Source organism: Vipera ursinii, assembly GCF_947247035.1.
Source record: "Vipera ursinii genome assembly, chromosome: 7".
Taxonomy (NCBI): Eukaryota; Metazoa; Chordata; class Lepidosauria; order Squamata; family Viperidae; genus Vipera; species Vipera ursinii.
In genome coordinates, this window is record NC_139521.1 from 42794448 (window position 1) to 42813780 (window position 19333).

A 19333-nucleotide genomic window follows, 5' to 3' on the forward strand; every position below is an offset into this window, starting at 1 on the left:
AGAACAAACTGTATTTGATAAGATATTGTTAACTTCTGTTGAGAAATTAATTAAGAAAATGTATAACTTTTTGTTAATTTTAGAGATGGAAAGTGAGCAAACTAAAGAAACAATGACAAGGTGGGCGAAAAACTTTGGTTATAATATAGAACTAGAAAAATGGCAGAAATTATGGCAGAGAAATTATAAATTGACAATGTCAACTGCACATAAAGAAAATTTATATAAAATGTTTTATAGATGGCACCTGTCACCAGCAAGATTAGCAAAAATGTTTAAAAATATGTCAGATAGATGTTGGAAATGTAAACATAATTCATACATGTATTATCATATCTGATGGACATGTGATAAAGCAAAGGCTTATTGGAAAAAAATACATGCTTGGTTAGAAAAAATGTTGGGAGAACATGTAGTATTTAATCCTGATTTTTTTTATTAGGTATAATACCAGAAAAGATTAATAAGCAAAGTTTATATTTGGTTCTACATATTACAACAGCAGCAAGAATAACTTTCACGCAATACTGGAACAATGAAGGAATACCACCAGAGGAAGAAGTAATTAAAAAAAATATTGGAATGCACTGAGATGGACAGATTAACTATGAGATTGAAAGATAAAGAAGAAACAGAATACTACCAAACCTGGGAGTCATTTTACAAATGGCTAGAGGGAAGAACCAAAGATTTGGATTTGACTATGTATTAGCGTTTTTGAACTCAGACTGCATGCTGGTTGAAAAATTAACATATGTACGTAAGGAAAAAAGCACTAATAAAAAGCTTTAAAAAAAAGAAGAAGAAAAAAGTGCCCCCCAAGCCAAACCGAGCAAGACACCTGCCTGCCCACCTGCCGGCGCTCTTCCTCCTGTCTGAGGTTTTCATTGTTGTGAGCATTTCTGTTGAGGATTGGCAGCAGGGGTGGGGTGGGGGGTGTTTGGTTTTTATTAACCCCCCCCAACTGCTGGGTGTTTGCAGCAGGTTTTAGTCACTTCACATGACCCTGGCACACTGTTACCGTCATAAATATGAATCAGTTGCCAAGCATCTAAAAGTAAATCACAAGACACTGGAGGTTATGCAATGTTCCAGCTGATCGATGCTTCTTCTGGGCTCAGCAGAAGCACCAGGATCAGCGCTGAGCTCCAGCTGGAGCCTGGCACTGATCCTGGCACTTCCGCTGAGCCCTGACAGCCCTGCAGCTCCAGCCATCTTTCGCTCAGGCTTGTGCGGTGCTATCACCGGTTCAGCTCATTCCCCTCCCCTGCTACCACGTTTATAGAATGGTAACGTACCACCTGCTAGGTGCCAATGTACCACAGGTGGTACCCATACAACTGGTTGAAAAGCCCTACTCTAGAAATCAAGTTGTGGCAAATGCAAAGAACTGTAATTTCAAAATGTTCTGCAAATTTCTCACATGGTACCAAATGTTCAATAAACCTTTCTTTTTTGTCCAAAATTCCAACAGGTAGAAAAGCTCTTCTGGATGATACTGAGAAGTAGAGAAAAAAAGTTTGTTTACTGTCCTTACCACATCTGTTGTAAGGTACCTTCTGATCTTGCAGGTGCTTCTGATACAAGCAAAGAGGATTGTCCAGTTTTCCCTCCACATTTGAAATCCCTGTATCACCTTCACAATGAGGTGAATGTAGTTTTCAGAAGGGCATAAGAACTTGCACAGGAACCTGCAAAATCATGTTCTTCTTCTTCCTTTAGCAGAAACAAACATCTGATAAAAAACTATACCTCAAATGAAACAGAACCACTGGAGTCTAAATAATGTCACTAATGGCTTTTGTAAAATGTCTAGTACAATGGTCAAACCATTCATTTGTTAAATTCATATACGAGTCAATAAATAATGCTTCCAGCTATAAGAACAAAGTGACTAATGATGAATAAAATGCCATATCTCCTTGCCTTTGCTATATATGCCTTACTGTATTTCTAACCTACATATTTCTCTATCTTGGTACTTTTTCTTCATATTTTAAGTTTGATCAAATTTCTTTCACTTAAAGAATCAATCAGATAATGTTCTCATTTTGAAATGTTAATGCTCAGCTTTATATGGCAGTAAGTCAAGACATTGTGACAATTCTATTTGGCTTATAGTAAATATTTCACTTTTAAAAATATCTCTTTCCTTGCAAGCTTAATAAACTGTCACCACAACTGCAGCTGTAAATGGATTTGAAATCCTCTTTAAATATTTTCACCCTTGCCTTTACATTGTTCTTAGGCTGTTAAAAGCTCTTTTGGATTTCTAGCACCTGAAATCTCTGTGATAAAAATAAATTAAACTAACATCATTTCCTGGTAGAAGCTTTTCCTAAAGTTAGTGAACTGTTCAAATTTTGATTTAATGTAGTCCGGGCACATTGACAACCTCAGTGTCACCTATTTCTGCTGCAGTCTAAAATTTATTTGTTTCCAGCAAAGCCTTGTAAGATAAATGTTCATTAAAGTACATCTTTCATAAAGAAAAAAATGGGTACAATTTGGGAGTAAGGATTCCCAGGAGCTGGAATTTGTGATACAATGCCAGAGCTCATTTTTGAAATGAGTGTTCTTGCACTCCGGGAGATGAAGCGTCGGAGACGGGGCCTAGAGAGCCGTTGGAGATCCACCCGATCTGAATCCGACCGATCATGACTAAGATCCTTTACTAGATCTTATCTCGCAGCAATGAGGATGGTGAGGTCCAATTACTTCGCTACACTCATTGCATCCGCAGATAACCGCCCGGCCACCTTGTTTAGGATAACTGGCTCCCTCCTTAATCAAGAGGTGAGGGAGGATCCATTACAGGGTCGTGCCGAGGAGTTTGTCTGTCGGACAAAATCACTCGGATTCGGACCGGCTTAGACTCTGACTGGGCAGAGTCTAACAATCAGAACATGGGTGGTCTTGTCGATGTTATATGGGACGGGTTCGACCCTGTGACCCCAAAGGAAGTGGACAGAATTATGAGGAAGCTGAGCTCCACTACTTGTTTATTAGATCCGTGCCCTTCTTGGCTGGTTTATTCAGCTCGAGAGGGAACACGAATCTGGCTCCAGGCGGTGATATCCGCCTCCCTGAGTGAGGGTTGTTTCCCCTCCGTCTTGAAAGAAGCAGTGGTGAGACCCCCTCCTCAAGAAACCTACCTTGGATCCAACTATATTAAACAACTTTCGTCCGGTCTCCAACCTTCGCTTTCTTGCTAAGGTTGTTGAGAGTGTGGTGGCACATCAGCTCCCTTCGGTTCTGGAGGAAACTGACTATCTGGACCCGTACCAATCGGGTTTCAGGCCTGGACACAGCACAGAGACGGCATTGGTTGCACTAATAAATGATCTCTGGAGAGCTCGGGACAGAGGCTGTTCCTCTGTCCTAGTCCTTCTAGATCTCTCAGTGGCTTTTGATACCATCGACCATAGTATCTTGCTGCAGCGTCTCAGGGGATTGGGAGTGGGAGGCACGGTTCTCCAGTGGTTCTCCTCCTATCTCATGGGATGTTCGCAGTCGGTATTAACAGGAGGGCAGAGATCGAGCTCGAGGCCTCTCACTTGTGGAGTCCCTCAAGGATCGGTCCTCTCGCCTCTCCTATTCAACATCTACATGAAACCGCTAGGTGAGATCATTCATGGTTTTGGAGTCGGGTATCACCAGTATGCTGATGATACCCAGCTTTTTATTTCGACCCCAAACCACCTCAGTGATGCCTTTGATGTGATGTCCCGTTGCCTGGAAGCAGTTCGGGTCTGGATGGGGAGGAACAGGCTTCAACTCAACCCTGACAAGACTGAGTGGCTGTACGTACCGGCATCTCGGGATATTCAGAACATTACATCTCTTTCTATAGGTGGTGAGTTATTACCCCCCACAGATAGGGCTCGCAACTTGGGAGTCATCCTAGATTCACAGCTTTCCTTGGAAGACCACATAATAGCTGTGACTAGGGGAGCCTTTGCCCAGGTTCGCCTGGTGCGCCAATTACGGCCCTATCTAGACCGGGATGCCCTACGTACGGTCACTTATGCACTCGTGACCTCTCATTTAGACTACTGCAATGCTCTTTACATGGGGCTGCCCTTGAGGACCACTTGGAGGCTCCAACTGGTACAGAATGCAGCCACGAGAGTTGTATTGGGAGTCTCCCGATACTCCCATGTTACACCTCTACTCCGTGAGCTACATTGGCTCCCAGTTGTCCTCTGTGTAAGATTCAAGGTGCTGGTAATGGTTTTCAAAGCCCTACATGGCATGGGTCCAGAGTACCTTAGGAATCACCTGCTGCCAGCGTCAACCTCCCTCCGTCCAGTGCACTCCCACAGAGAGGGCCTCCTAAGGGTTCTGCCGTTCGGAGAATGCCATCTGGTGGCTCCCAGAGGGAGGGCGTTCTCTGTGGGCGCGCCTGACCTATGGAACCGTTTACCAGTTGAGCTCCGGATGGCTCCCGACCTTCGCTCCTTCCGACGTGACCTAAAAACATATCTGTTTGAGCAATCCGGTCTGGTCTGACGGGTTCTGTTGTAATTATTGTTTTAAGGTAACTTATTTTCTGCATTTGGGCAAAATTAGGGTTTAATTTGTTTTCAATATCTGTATCTGTGCATTCTGATATTTATGTCACTGTTCACCGCCCTGAGTCCTTAGGGAGAAGGGCGGTATAGAAATAAAATAAAATAAATAAATAAATAAATAAATAAATAAATAAATAAATAAATCTATGTAAATTAGTAATAAAACAGATATTCATCACATTTCCACTGAAGTGAAATTTGAACTGATTTTTTAAGTAGTTTATTAAAAAAAGTGTTCCTTCTGAACTTAGCAGCTGCATGACAGACAGTTTTCCTCTCTTCTACCCAAATTGTTGATTTTGTATGCTGGAAAAATTTCTATTAGTACTACAAAGGTCAGAGCTTTGATACAGAAGTTGGATGAAATGCTGGACTTGGCTCACAAATGCCTGGTTCAAATTCCCCCTTCCCCGCTCATTTTGTTCTGTGGGCAACTGTTATGTATTTCAGCATTTTTTATTTAAAATCTGATAAAATGATAAAAATTTGGAGTTTGTTTGTTTTTTTAAAAATTGGAGTATTAAATTATAAAAATATTTTGAATGCTGTTCTTTTATTTAGAGCTAAGTCCTGTTCATGTCAGTGGACCTCATACATAAATTTTATATAACTGGATTGTAACTGGACGTGAGCTTATCCTGAAGCTATTTGGACTACTATTATGTCAGCTGAATCTATGGTGGCTAGAAATACATCTCAACACAGGCAAAAGAAGGGAACATCAGATATAAGTTTCTATTTCACTGGGATTTTGGTATAATTTCCCTCTTCCACTGCCTTACCTTTTTCATCTTCCTTTTTGGCTTCTTTTCACTTTGTTCCACATGTGCAACTCTCTGCTAGAAGTTTTCATACATACTAGTCAAGGTATGGTTTTAACTGGCAGAATATTGTTTCTGTTACAGACTGATTTGTGCTTTATTTCTATATAGTCTCATTTTGGCATATTTTAGAGTAAGGATTGTATCCTTCGTCACTTTTCCAAAACACTTTTTCAAAACAACGTTTTTGTTCAGGAGCAAAGTATAAATTTTAGAAATGACAGACATTTATTAGCTTTGTTTCTGAAGAAGAAAAAGTGAGGAAATTGGAGAATTTAGAAAATTGAGATCACATGTCAGTGAGATCTGTGGAAAAGTCATATTTTGAAGTATATTATCATTTGGAAAATTTATGTTTATCTTAAACAAGTAACTCAGCAGAACAGGGTGCTTTGTTAAGAATTTACTCCAAAGACAAGTCTAGCTGAAACAAAATGCGAATAAAAGTAACACTGATTTTGCATCATATTTTCCCATAAAATAACCTATCTATCCTTTATTAAGTGTTTTAAAAAATAGATTTTCTGGATACATTTTATTCATTATGCTAATCATTATTACTGAGTTGTAGACCAAAATACTTTTAAGCAAAAGGTCTCAAGTCCTTCCCTGGGAATTACACTTCTTGGCTAGGCTTGCCAATTCTTATTTTTCCCCCCAAGTTTTATTGATTTTTTAATATTTACATAAACATGTATTTGTGAAACAATATGGTGGTTGGGTAGTTAAACTAAGAAATAACCAGTTGTAAATAGTTCAGGTTATATCAACAGAAATGCCCTCTCTAATTCCCTTTGTAATTACATAGTCAAAATAAGCAAGTTAGTACACTTCTAATTATCACCTAGTCAATCAACAAAATTTAAAATATATTTTCACTAATACATATCAATATCCTGTTTTTAAATTTTGCAATAAGATATTCTAGCATAGCCTATAGTATATAGGAAAAAGCTTAATTTTGGGTAACCCCCAATTCCCTATTTCAATAAAGAATAATTCTTTTGTCTACAAAACTTATATTGTTCATTACAAAACATTCTTATGTTTTACCATTAAAGTCTAGTTTTCATCTTAACAAATCACCAGTTAGTAGAAATATATTTTTTGCCTTGACTGTTCAACATTAAAATGCTATCTTTTATATATAAAATTCTAGATTCTATACTATAGTTCAGAAGTAATCACTGAATATTCTATAAGTCATCTTGACCATACATCAATTATTAAAATACTATCTTTTAATATGTCATTCCAAATTCTATAATACAGTTCGGAGTTATATTCTAACAGCTTACTTTTGTTTTCCTTTACAGATCTAAAAGTTAAATGTAAAATCACTGATATTTTTTAAAGATTCCCTTTAATCTATAGAAAGATATTTTTATAGTCTATTTTTAGGAATCCCAAAAGAAAAACAAGTTCAGTTTTTCAAATCTAACTCTTGCCTTCCTTTTGTGCCAATCATACTTCCCTCTTGGCATCTTTAAATTCTCACATGTATCTTCCTTTCTTTCCTATACCCCTTATTTGAATCCAGGGAGCGTATCCAAATGTCAGTTTTGCAAGGAAAATGTCCCCTTTGTAACCATTGTATTTTTGCTTTGGTAGTTCAGTTTTTGGTGGTTGATATAATATAATTGTCATTAAATCAGTCAAATCTTTTTGTTCTTCCAATTTTATCTGGGTTAAGTAGAAAGTAGTAGCTGGTATTATGGTTGTCATTTAATTAATTGAACTCTCAATATAGTATATTTGAAGGCCTTTAGTGTCTTCACTCTTGGTATTGCTTTCTTCAGGTGCTGTTGCTTTTTGGCTTGTAAGTTTTGTAGTTGCCATTAAAGTTTGGACTTTAAGGTTTTCTGTAGGTTGCTTTTGTTGTTCTTTGAAGTTTCCTATTTTAGTGTTAGTTTCCACTTGTTCTATTTGGTTTTGGGTTATCTTTTCCTCATTTACAGTCAGAATTTCATTTGGTGGCTTTAGGTTGTCAGATTTTTCTTGGAGTTTGGCTTTAATTTGCTCTGTCATTGCCAAGATTGTGTCTAGTATCAGTTTATAATCAAGTGGTGGGATGTATTCATCCATTTTGTTGTTTGCAGTTAAATCTTCCATGGAGGCTGTTTTAATAGTAGTCAAAGCTTTTCCACCTCCTGAAGAGTTGTATTCAGTGCTGGATGTTCCCACACTTATCTTTAAGCATTGTTTCAAGGACAGCTCTGTTATTCAATCAGCTCTCACAACAGAAAAAGGAAATTTACTTGCTGTACCAGATTTCACCACAAGATGTCATCAATAACATATAACATGCAATGTAAGAATTTCTTTTTCTTTTTTTTCTTCCAAATTAATATAGAACTTTTATAGGATTAGTCCAAAGTTTTTCTTTAATTTACAGCTTAGAGAGAGAATAGGATAGTGGATCCTCAGCAACAAATAGAAGCTTTTTAGTAAATACAGATGAAATTGCTTAAATTCTTTGCTGAATTAATTGAATTTCTTTTGTAGTTTTGAGGCTTTAAGATTTGTTCCCAAAGTAGATATTCGCCGTTTTCTCAAAAAATGGGGAAGGAGATTTTCAGGAAAGTCCCACAGGAATATGGTTAAGGGAATATAAAAGGTAAAAGCTCACCCAGGTCCTCCAGATTGTTTCTTAGTGCTAGGTAGTGCTTTTGGCTTTTGGCAGGGAGCGGCTTAGTGATCGGCCATCTTTATGGCCAGTCTCTTCTTCTTTGGGCCAAAGGAGATGATCCCGGATTCCAGCAGAGGGCTGTCGCCCTTCTGTGATTGCAGGGAAGTCCTCCCCTCAGTAATCGCCCCTCCAGGGTGATTTTTGACCCTTTTCAGGGTCCTCCCAAAAAGAAAGAAATGGACGGCAGGAAGCAGACTGTTCCTGCATGTCTGGAAGTGCCGCTCGTACCGGCTTGTCAATTCTTATTGAGACCTTACAAAAGGACCAAAAAGTTAGAGTGTTAGTCCTGATCTAAATAGGCTGATACTTTGATGTGTTTACACACCACCAAACATAGTGTTTATGTCAAAGAGCTATGTATCCCAGCCAATTTTCATTGATTCAATAAACCATGGTTAAGCAACTCAGGAAGGTTATATGAATCAGGTCAGTGTATAATGGCATTTTATTTGGAAGAAATCCTCCCACTGTGGACATCAAAAATGGAATGGTGTAGTTTGGACCTGGTTCTCAAAGGTTGGTAGTAAACAGAATGTCCAAAAATTCATGGAAGAAGGCGAAAAAAGATGGGGTATCTCTGTGAGTAACTGTTATCTGGTGCTTGGTCTGTTCATGAAGTTTTTAAGCTTTTCAAAACTGAAGATGTCCTAGTAAGTGCTGATATATCCCACATTTATAAGATCTAGTTGATCTGGCAAGGGCTCATCATGTGCTGCTTCAAAGACCCAATGAAGCTATGCTTCTGAGGTCTAAGCAGGTGACATATTGTTAGGCCTTATAATTGTATGTCAAACTTAGTAGAGAACCCTATCAGCCCTTTGCTTAGTTCATGGACTACTTGGGCTCAAATTCAGTTTCAGATGGCTGACATAAATGTCTAGGATGGGTTAGATGAGAGGAGGGGGGAGATCAAAGCTGCCTGCCAAGCTCCATAGCTCTTCTCATTTACTAAATTTCAGTTACTAGAGGTTCAAATGTTATTTTTCTTCTTTCCCTAAATGGAAGATAATCAGAAGGTTTAACCTGTTTCTGCTCAATTTACATTATTTGAAGAAGCTCCCTAACCATTTTCTTTCCCACTGCAAGTTCACAAAAGGTTTTCCACTTTTGCTTCTTTTAAACATTTTCAATCCCCTTTTTAATTCAAGGGATCAGCACTAATGAGATTTGTAATCCAGTCAATCTGTCAAACAATTCCCATGTGCTTATTCCATCTCTCCAAAATGAATGTTTTGTTCTGATAAGCAGAGTTGCTGTTAAATCTGAACAAAAGGTCACCCACCTCAATCCACATCTTAGGAAATAAGAACTCTTGGATGCAAGTTTAGTCCAAAAGGAAAATGTTTACTAGGAAGGAATCGATTGTGGGAATACAAGACGGAATCTGAGAAAAGTTACATTTCAATCCTATATAAACCATTCCCATTCCAGTCCCTCCCCTCATCCATTTGGTCAGGCTGTCGTCAGTTGCTAGGTGTCAGGTCCTTCCATGGGAAAGGGAACTCTCCTTGGTTTTATGGTTATTGCTTCCCTTTTTCAGTTGTAAATGAAGACACAAACCAGATCTGTCTGTCCCCCTCCCTTCCCCCGTTAAAACATCCCCTGTTGTTTGAAAATCGCTTTAGTAACCATCCTCTCCCCCCCCCTCGGAGAGATGGAAGAATCCCCAGTAATAGCACGTTGTTCTACCTATACAATTATGAAATGTGATATAAATGGATTCTGACATTCGGCTCTCCTTTCAGAAAAAAGATGAGTCCATCTGTGGGGAAAGAAACCATATAAATGTTAGCCTGGTTTGTTTGGATATTCTGTATGAAACCTCTTAAGCAACTTGGGTGCTTTAACATGGAGTTTGTTAACCCACTCGTTTTCTGAGGAGGGGAGGTGTTTCCATGCCACTAAATATTGTATCGTTCCATGGTGTTTTCTGGAATCTAAGATTTCTTTCACTTCAAAATGTTGTTCTCCTTCCACCATGATGGGGGGTGGTGGTGGTGGGGTTTTTGCTCGTAGTGGTGATTGTTGTTCTCTCTTTAATAGACTGCAGTGGAAGGTTGGGTGTATTCGTCTAAGATTTTTGGGTAGTTCTAATTCAACTGTTACCGGGTTTATGATTCTTTTAATTGGAAAGGGTCCAATATATTTTGGTCCTAGTTTTTTACAGGGTTGGAGTGATTTCAGGTATTTTGTGGATAAATATACCATCTCTCCTACCCTAAATGGTGTGGGATCGGTTCTTTTTTTTGTCTGCCTGTGTCTTGTATGCTTTTCTGGCATCTTCCAATGCTTTCCTAACGATTGGCCATGTATTTTGTAATTGAGCAATCCATTCCTTCAGATCAGGGATAACCGGTTCTTTTGGGGTTAGTTCTGGTATTGGGTTGAAACTCTGGCCTGTAGCTACTTGGAAAGGAGTGTAACCTGTGCTTGAGTGGACTGCATTATTATATGCTACTTCTGCAAAAGGCAGTAGGTCCGTCCAGTCGGACTGCTGAAAATTAATATAGCATCTCAGATATTGTTCAAGTATATTATTAAGTCTTTCAGAAGCTCCGTCTGTCTGAGGATGGTGACTAGATGACAGTCCTTGGGTGGTTCCTAAGAGGGATAAAAATTCTTTCCAAAATGCCTATGTAAATTGCACCCCTCTGTCAGATATGATGCGTTGTGGTACCCTGTGCAATCTGTAAATATGTTGTACGAAAAGTTTTGCTAATGCTTTTGCAGTCGGGATTTTTTGGCAAGGTATGAAGTGTACTTGCTTAGAGAACAGATCTGTGACAGTCCAGACTACGGTGTTTCCATTACTTTCTGGCAGTTCTACGATAAAATCCATGGCTATTTCTTTCCATGGGGATGAGGGGTTTGCCACCGGTTGTAACAGGCCTGGCGGTTTCCCTTGCAGTCTTTTGGCCATCGCGCAAATTTGACAGCTACCCACATAGCTTTCTATGTCCTTTTTCATAGATGGCCACCAAAATTGCCTTTTAGTTAAGTGTAAGGTTTTTACAAAGCCAAAGTGTCCTGCTGATTTTGTATCATGGCACAGTTGCATGAAATTGATTCTCTGTGTGGCAGGTATATATAGCTTCTCCCCCACCCACGGCAGTCCATCTTTAATTGTGCACACATGTTTATTTTTCTGGAACCATTCATCACTTTCCAAAGATTTCCTGAATTCTATTCCAGTTTGGCTATCTACCTTCGGCTTCATTTTTTCTTGTGCCCTGGTGGTGACTGGTGCTGCCAGTTGTTGTTCCGGTACAAGTGGTTTAAAGTCAGTAACTCTTGTGCTGTTATATTGGGGCATGCGGGATAATGCATCTGCCAGGAAGTTCTTTCCCCCCGGTAAGTGTTTGAGAGTGAAATTGAATCGGTGAAAATGTTGGGACCAGCGGGCTTGCTTAGGAGTGAGCTTCCTGGGCGTTTTTAGTGCTTCCAAATTTTTGTGGTCTGTCCAGACCTGGAAAGGTATTTTATTTCCTTCTAAAAATTGGCGCCATGTTAGTAATGCCCACCTCAACGAGAATGCCTCTTTTTCCCATATTGGCCAGCGTTGTTCTGTTTCTGTGAGTTTTCTGGATGTGTATGCGCATGGTTGCAATGTCCCCCCATCATTTTCTTGTAATAGTACGGCTCCTACCGCTACATCACTCGCATCTGCCTGTATTACAAAAGGTTTATCGGGATCTGGGTGTTTTAGGACAGGTTCAGCAGAAAAAAGTCTCTTTAGCCTCTCAAATGCTGCTTGACATTCCATTGACCATTTCAGAGGCTGGCTGGGTTTCACGGGTGACCCCCCCTTCGTTTTCAACAAATTTGTGAGGGGCATGGCTATTTGGCCAAATGCGGGGATGAATTGGCGGTAGAAGTTTGCAAACCCCAGGAAACTTTGCAATTGCTTCCGTGTGCGGGGGGGTGCCCACTCTAGTACTGCCCTGACCTTCTCAGGGTCCATTTCGATGCCCTCTGGAGATATGCGATATCCCAAGTAGTCGATTTTTTCCTGATGGAATTCACACTTCGATAATTTAGCATATAAGTGGGCAGCTCGCAACTTCTTCAGGACTGCTCTGACTAGTTTGATATGTTCCTCTTTGGTTTCTGTGAAGATAAGGATGTCATCGAGGTAAACCAGGACCCCCTTATATAGGTGCTCTCTCAGCACGTCATTAATTAATTGCATAAAGACTGCGGGGGCCCCTTGCAGTCCGAATGGCAATACTTTGAATTGATAGCACCCCATTGGGCAGTTGAATGCAGTCTTCCATTCGTCTCCTTCCTTAATCCTAATACGGTAGTATGCTTCCCTCAGGTCTAGTTTGGTAAAAAATCTTTCCTTTCGATAGGTGGGATAACATATCCTTCATTAGGGGAAGGGGGTACAGATTACATTCACTAATTGTGTTCAAATTTCTATAGTCCACAACCAAACGAAAGGACCCATCCTTCTTCTCCCTGAACAGAACCGGGGCGGCCACTTTGGGTTTGGCAGGCTCAATAAATCCTCTTTCTAAGTTTTTCTTTATGAATCTCTCCATTTCTGCCATTTCCCTTGGGCTCATGGCATACATCCTGGGTTTTGGGAGTTTTGCCCCAGGTTTGAATTCTATGGTGCAGTCTGTGGGGCGGTGGGGGGGAAGCTCATCTGCTCTTTCCTCACTGAAAACCTCAGCCAGGTCCCTGTATTCCTCCGGTATCTCTGGTAATCCCTTCTCTTTCCCCACTGCTGCTGTCTCCTCCCTCTGGGTTGGGGGGGTGCTTTTGGAGTCTACGTTCTTCTGCCCCCCCTTTGGGAAGTTGAGTTCTGCTGTCCTCCAGTTTATCCCGGGGTTCCATTTCTTCAGCCATTCCAGTCCTAGGATCATTGGGCATTCCATGCCTGGGGCCACTATAAACGTTATGTCCTCCTCATGGGGCCCCAGTGATAGGTGGATTGGTAAAGTGGCTAGGGTGGCTGGTCCTCCCCCTGCTATTGTCCCATCTAATTGACTAAAAGAGATTGGATGTTTTAGCCTCCTCACTGGGATGCTCAATCTCTCCACCAGCGTTGGGCTGATAAGGCAGCAGATGCACCCAGAGTCTATCAGAGCTTTTATTTTGGCTGCTTCAGGCATAGGGGAAGCTAATATAGTCACTGTCTTAAGTATGGGTGGAAGGGGTCCACTTACCAATGGTTCTCCCTCTGAGCTGTCTTCCGAGTTGTCCACCGTCCCTGCGGTGCAGGCCGGAGTCCAGTCCCAGTTCCTGGCAGGAATTGTGGACTCTACAGCCTCTGTCCCCTTCATGGAAGATTCTTTTGTGTTGCCTTGGGGCTTCCCCGGCTTCTTGGAGGATGACGCCTCTGGTTTTCGTGGGGGGGCTTTTGAACGACATTCTGCAGCACGGTGGCCCTCTCTCCCGCAGTTGAAGCAACTTGTTGATTTTTTGGCTGTGGCTGGTGGGTTTTCCCCCTCGCGTGTTTGCTCGGGTGGCAGGCGGCCCCATGGTTTTCCTCTGCGGCGTCTCTTCAGTAGGTCTATTTCCACTTCCTCCGCCAGGATGTACCAGTCGTCGAGGTGGGGTGGGTCTCCTCGAGGCAGGCAAGCATCATACAGGTCGTAGTTCAGACCGTCTTTGAAGTGGCTAAGGAGGATGTCTTCTGGCCAGTTCAGCTTGCTGGCAATGGCTCGGAATTCTTGGGTATAATCAGCCACTGCTCGCCTGCCCTGCCTCACCGTTTTGATTCTCTCCCGGGCCTTACGGTCAGCCAAAGGATCCTCGAACTGTCGCCTCAAAGATGACATGAATCGGTTGAAGTCGTTGAGTTCTGGGGCGTTGGAGTCATGCAAGTTCACCACCCAGTCTGCAGCCGTCCCGTCCAGGGCAGATTGCACAATTCGGATGCGTGTTTTGTCACTAGGGATATCCCGGCCATACTCTTCCATGTAGCTGAGGACTTGGGTTAGGAAAAATCCCAGTCGTGATGGCTCCCCCTTGAATTTGACTTCCAGGGGTGGGAGTCTTTGGCTGGAGCATTGTCTGTGCCGTGGCCAGTATCGCTCCTCATCCTGGTCCCCATCTGTGGTTCTGGGGGGGGGTACTGCTGAGGCAGCAATTCCTGTTCCATTGGATGGCCCCGGGGTTTCAGGTGTTGGATCCCCTCCGTTACCTTTCCAGTTGCGTCCCCAGGCGCTGCCTCGGTTGCGATTTTCAGCTCTCTCCTCCCTCAGTGAACTCAGGGTTGCTTTCATCAGATCAATGGCCTTTTCCAGGATCCGCTCCTCCTCGCTGGCGTGCAGGGAACTCTCCATCTCTTGCCTCCATTCCGGTTGGTGGTTACTACGCCTCAGGGTCTTTCCTCCCGAAGCCTTTTCCCACTCACTTTTCCTTCCAACGCCCATCAACCACCGGGGTTTTCGGTCGTACTGCTCCACCGCTTCTTCCCCGGGGGAATATGCTGCTTCAGTTTCCCATTGTCTCTGGGATTCCATTTGAGGGGAAGACTCCCCCTCCATGGGGCTTCCCTCCTCTCTTGCTTCGTCGCCAGACATTTGTATTTGTTGCAAAGTCCCCCGGTAAGGTTTTCCCTTCCAGGTTGACTCTTAAAGCAGATTCCGTCTACTGTCAGGACCCACCTCAATCCACATCTTAGGAAATAAGAACTCTTGGATGCAAGTTTAGTCCAAAAGGAAAATGTTTACTAGGAAGGAATCGATTGTGGGAATACAAGACGGAATCTGAGAAAAGTTACATTTCAATCCTATATAAACCATTCCCATTCCAGTCCCTCCCCTCATCCATTTGGTCAGGCTGTCGTCAGTTGCTAGGTGTCAGGTCCTTCCATGGGAAAGGGAACTCTCCTTGGTTTTATGGTTATTGCTTCCCTTTTTCAGTTGTAAATGAAGACACAAACCAGATCTGTCTGTCCCCCTCCCTTCCCCCGTTAAAACATCCCCTGTTGTTTGAAAATCGCTTTAGTAACCATCCTCTCCCCCCCCCTCGGAGAGATGGCAGAATCCCCAGTAATAGCACGTTGTTCTACCTATACAATTATGAAATGTGATATAAATGGATTCTGACAGGTCACATTTGCAAGTTGGAGAAAGCAGTGTGGCAGGAAGGATTCCTCTTAATTTTTACCATGTTGTATTTTCATCTTTCCTACAATTCCTGCCAAATTTTATTTCTGTCTGCCTAAATGGTCCTGAACTATGATTTCAGGGATGAGTGGTGTTATGTACTCTTGAGGAATACCATGTGGGTTGCTGGAGCAGCTAATGGCTCTCCGGCAACCCAGACTACAAGTCTCCTGTGCTGCAATTGGTTATATCCAGGCGGCAATGGTTGATTCAAACCTATTGGCTGCCACCTAAGGGCTAGACCAGACATGTCAAACACAAGGCCCGGGGGCCAGATCCGGCCCGTGAAGTGGTTTCATGCGGCCCACGAAGCCATCCTGGAAACAGTGAGGGAACGGCCCCTTCTGCCTTGGCCCTAGCCCAGAGACCCTCCTTCTGCCAGAGACCCTCAGATCTGTCCCACTCCTGCCCGGGCCCCCATAGGCACCCTTGATGCGAATGATGTAGAGCTGGCCACGCCCACCCAGTAGGCCTTAGGCATTCTAGCCACGCCCACCCAGGCATATGCACTTTAGCCACACCCACCCAGTAGACCACGCCCACTCAGGCCACACACACACCCGCCCCCCTGAGGGCAACCACAATGCTGATGCGGCCCTCAATGAAATTGAGTTTGACACCCCTGGGCTAGACTATATATTGCGGCTAGTTGCAGCCATTTCCCCAGTACAGTTTCTGCACGAAATAAACTATGAGTTACCCTGTACTCAGTTACGCATCTTCATTCCTGTGTAAGAACCCGCTATTTAACAAGTGTCTTTCAAAAAAGGCTAAAATGCAGAATGTTGGAACTTAATAGTATCTCCTTAATGGTTAAGGCATCAGGGTAGAAATCAAGGGACTGGGATTTCTAGTCCTGTCTTAAGCATGACAATCAGCTGGTGTCCTTGGATTAGTCACTCTCTGTCAGCCCAGTCCTCTCACAGGTTGTTATGTGAAAAATAGGAGGAAAGAGTGTTAGATATATTTACTGCCTGGGGTTATTTATAAACATAATGAAGGATAAAAAAAATCTAAAAATATATATTGTATACAATGTCTTCTTAACCTAAGCCTACCAATGCAGTTGGTGCCATGTTTCTTCTGTTATTTCATATACATATATAAGGTATGTATTTTATTTTTCTTGCATTTTTATTCCCCTGCAAGAAATTTTTTTGAATTTGTTTTGCACAAGAAGACAAACCCCCAAGACAAACATGGCAACTAGAAGTATGCCAGATTATGAGAATACTTTACAACTGGGGATATAAACATAATCAAAGTTCCCAGGGCAACATTTTCCCATTCTGGTCACAACTACTGATATATCGAGTGTTGTAATAATATATGGATTTGTAGAAGCTTTGAAGACACTGAAAATATCACACAATGCTAGAATAATCATTGCCATCACAATCCTGTGTGGATTTAGTTCATTTTGTTCTGCAATTTCCTGAGATAGTGTTATCCATTAAAATATCTCAATTCTTTGCAAATTAAGGCAAGAATGATATTATTCTGACATCCTCAGTAGATTTGAGGGTTTGACAGATGTCCCAGTAATAAGGTCCTTTAAATAAAGGAAATATTTATTTATTTATTTTTGGGACTTATATGCAGCTCTATCTCCCGAAGGACTCAGGGTGGCTAACTACAATAAAAATACAGCAATGCAAAAGTTAAAAAGAATTAAACTAACAGCCCCAATAAAATAATTAAAATTAATAAATTAAAATTTAAAAACATTATAAAAATCCCTATCATCAGTCCAGGTCAGCCTGATGGAAAAATATCAGTAGATATTTTTTGCTATTGTCTGGGTCCATTTAGTACCTCTCCAATATTTAGTACATAACAATATTTTCCCATATCTTTGACCTAAGCAATCAAGAACTACAGAAACAATATATAAATTATTTAATAGCTATAAAGCTTTTAGTAAAGAAAATGCTCAAGGTGATCCACACTTCGCTAGGAATGTTTATTGTTTCCTGGTTGTTAAAGACTCTTTTATATGTCTTACATTACTTTACCTTAAAATGTTTAAAAAGCAGCAAAAATACAAAATACCTTTTACTTTCTTTAACAATGTCTGAATACTGACAATTACATGACATGCACCTGTTCCAAGAAGCATTGTTACATTTCTAAATCCTGGAGGCTGAGGTTCTGCCAGTGTTGCTGTTTTTGGGAGGGGTGGGGAATTGGTACTGATTTAAAATATATATCTGGTGTCTTTTACAGCTGTTTGTTGTTTAATACACTAGAAAAAAAAGAATGTATATAAGAGCAATAAAGACGCTTTGTTCATCCCCAGCCTCACTATAAAGTCTATAGATCTTCTGAATGTAATTGATGCCATCTCTTTGGTCCCAAGAAGTGTGAAGTTGGAAAAAGTCTTCACATCTGCAGGAAGGATAAATACCATCAAAATAGAAGGAATGACAGGACAGCCTTGCGAGGTAACAAGATGCCTAAGCAGGAGTATTACCTATATCTTTGCTGAAAGGTTACATTAACAGAATCTTGCAAGTCTGAAAGTACCCCTTCTGTGCCTCACTTTTACTTTATTGAAAACTAGGGAGGGTTTCTTTTAAGACACTTTTGCCACCACACTTCTTTTGGATTAAAATTTAATTGATCAGTTCATTGCAAAGCTATTGCTCTTCCTCCTGTCTCCCAAAGCCATTCTGACATACCATTATAATTAAAGCTCTGCCTTTCCTAGTGTGTGTATGATGCATATTAAAAAGGCACAAGACTTTAATTGTCTAATTAAGAGTCCCTCCCTTTTTAATGATTGAATTCACCTCTAGCTGGAAACCAAGGAGGTTTGTAGAGTTACCTTGGTTACTCATATCATGAAAATTTGTAAATATTATAATTTTGCTGTCTCAGAGCTACATTTTGGATGACAATGAGAGGGGTCTTTTATTCATTATTTGGATAGATTCCTTGCATGTTATGTCCTACTCAATTAATGTTGTAAGTTTGTTATCACAGTGTAGTAAACTAAGAACATTTCCCAGTTCACAAGGCAAATTGGATGACTTGATGAGAATTCCTGCATATGTCTTCATCTAAGCAGACAACCTGCTATTTCTCATACACCATATAATAAATGTATTAATAAAAATTATTTTGCAAAACTGCTACAGTATATATAGAAAGGAGCAGAGATTAATTATGTCTAATTATGATTAAGTTGATTATTTTTTAAATTTTATTGTTAATCAAATTCATGGTTAGGAAGTAGACATGTATGAATTGATGCACAATTAAAGGGCTGCAGATAATAACATGCATCTGATCTGTATCAGCTTACTTGAAAGTGTAGCAGATACTAAAATGTATCATAACTGGTTTATTTGTTGAAAATATAGACTCATTTCCCAGTTGGTATATTGTTGTATAATGAATATATATTTATAACAATGAAATATTTATGTTTTCTTTCCATTTCTAGTAAGTATAATAAGAAATATATGCAAGGTATAGGCTTTCTTTCCCTCTTTCTTATTCCAGTAAAATTTGCAACAATTCTAAAAAGTAGGTTATATTTATTATTCTCATTTGAAAAACCAAAAATATTTAGTGAGAGTAGGATAGCTTCAGATAGAAATTTGGTATGAAATTGTTAAAAGAATGAACTACAGTATCTAACAAGAAAAAAAAGACAGCTTATATGGCAGAATATAATTTATTTACCTTTTTATTTGTTATCCTAGATGGAATTTGTACAATCTTAATTTAGAACAGTCACTTTGGAGTGTTCTTTCTTTATATCATGAATAATTGTTATTGGTCTTCATATTTTAGAATGCAAGAACAAGGATGTCAGGACAAGTAGTGTCATTTGATTTGAAGAAGTTGGTAAGACAAAATATAAATTCAAAACTCTACAAGGCTTTCTTGATACTAGGTTTAGGTTCCTAGACCAGGGGTAGGCAACCTTGGCTCTTTTATGACTCGTGGACTTCAACTCCCAGAATTCCTGAGCCAGCATAGCTCCCAGGAATTCTGGGAGTTGAAATCCATGAGTCATAAAAGAGCCAAGGTTGCCTACTCCTGTCCTAGACAAAAACTGGTCTAATTAAGTTCACAGATGAATATTGCTTCAACCCACTCACCTTTTGTTCAATG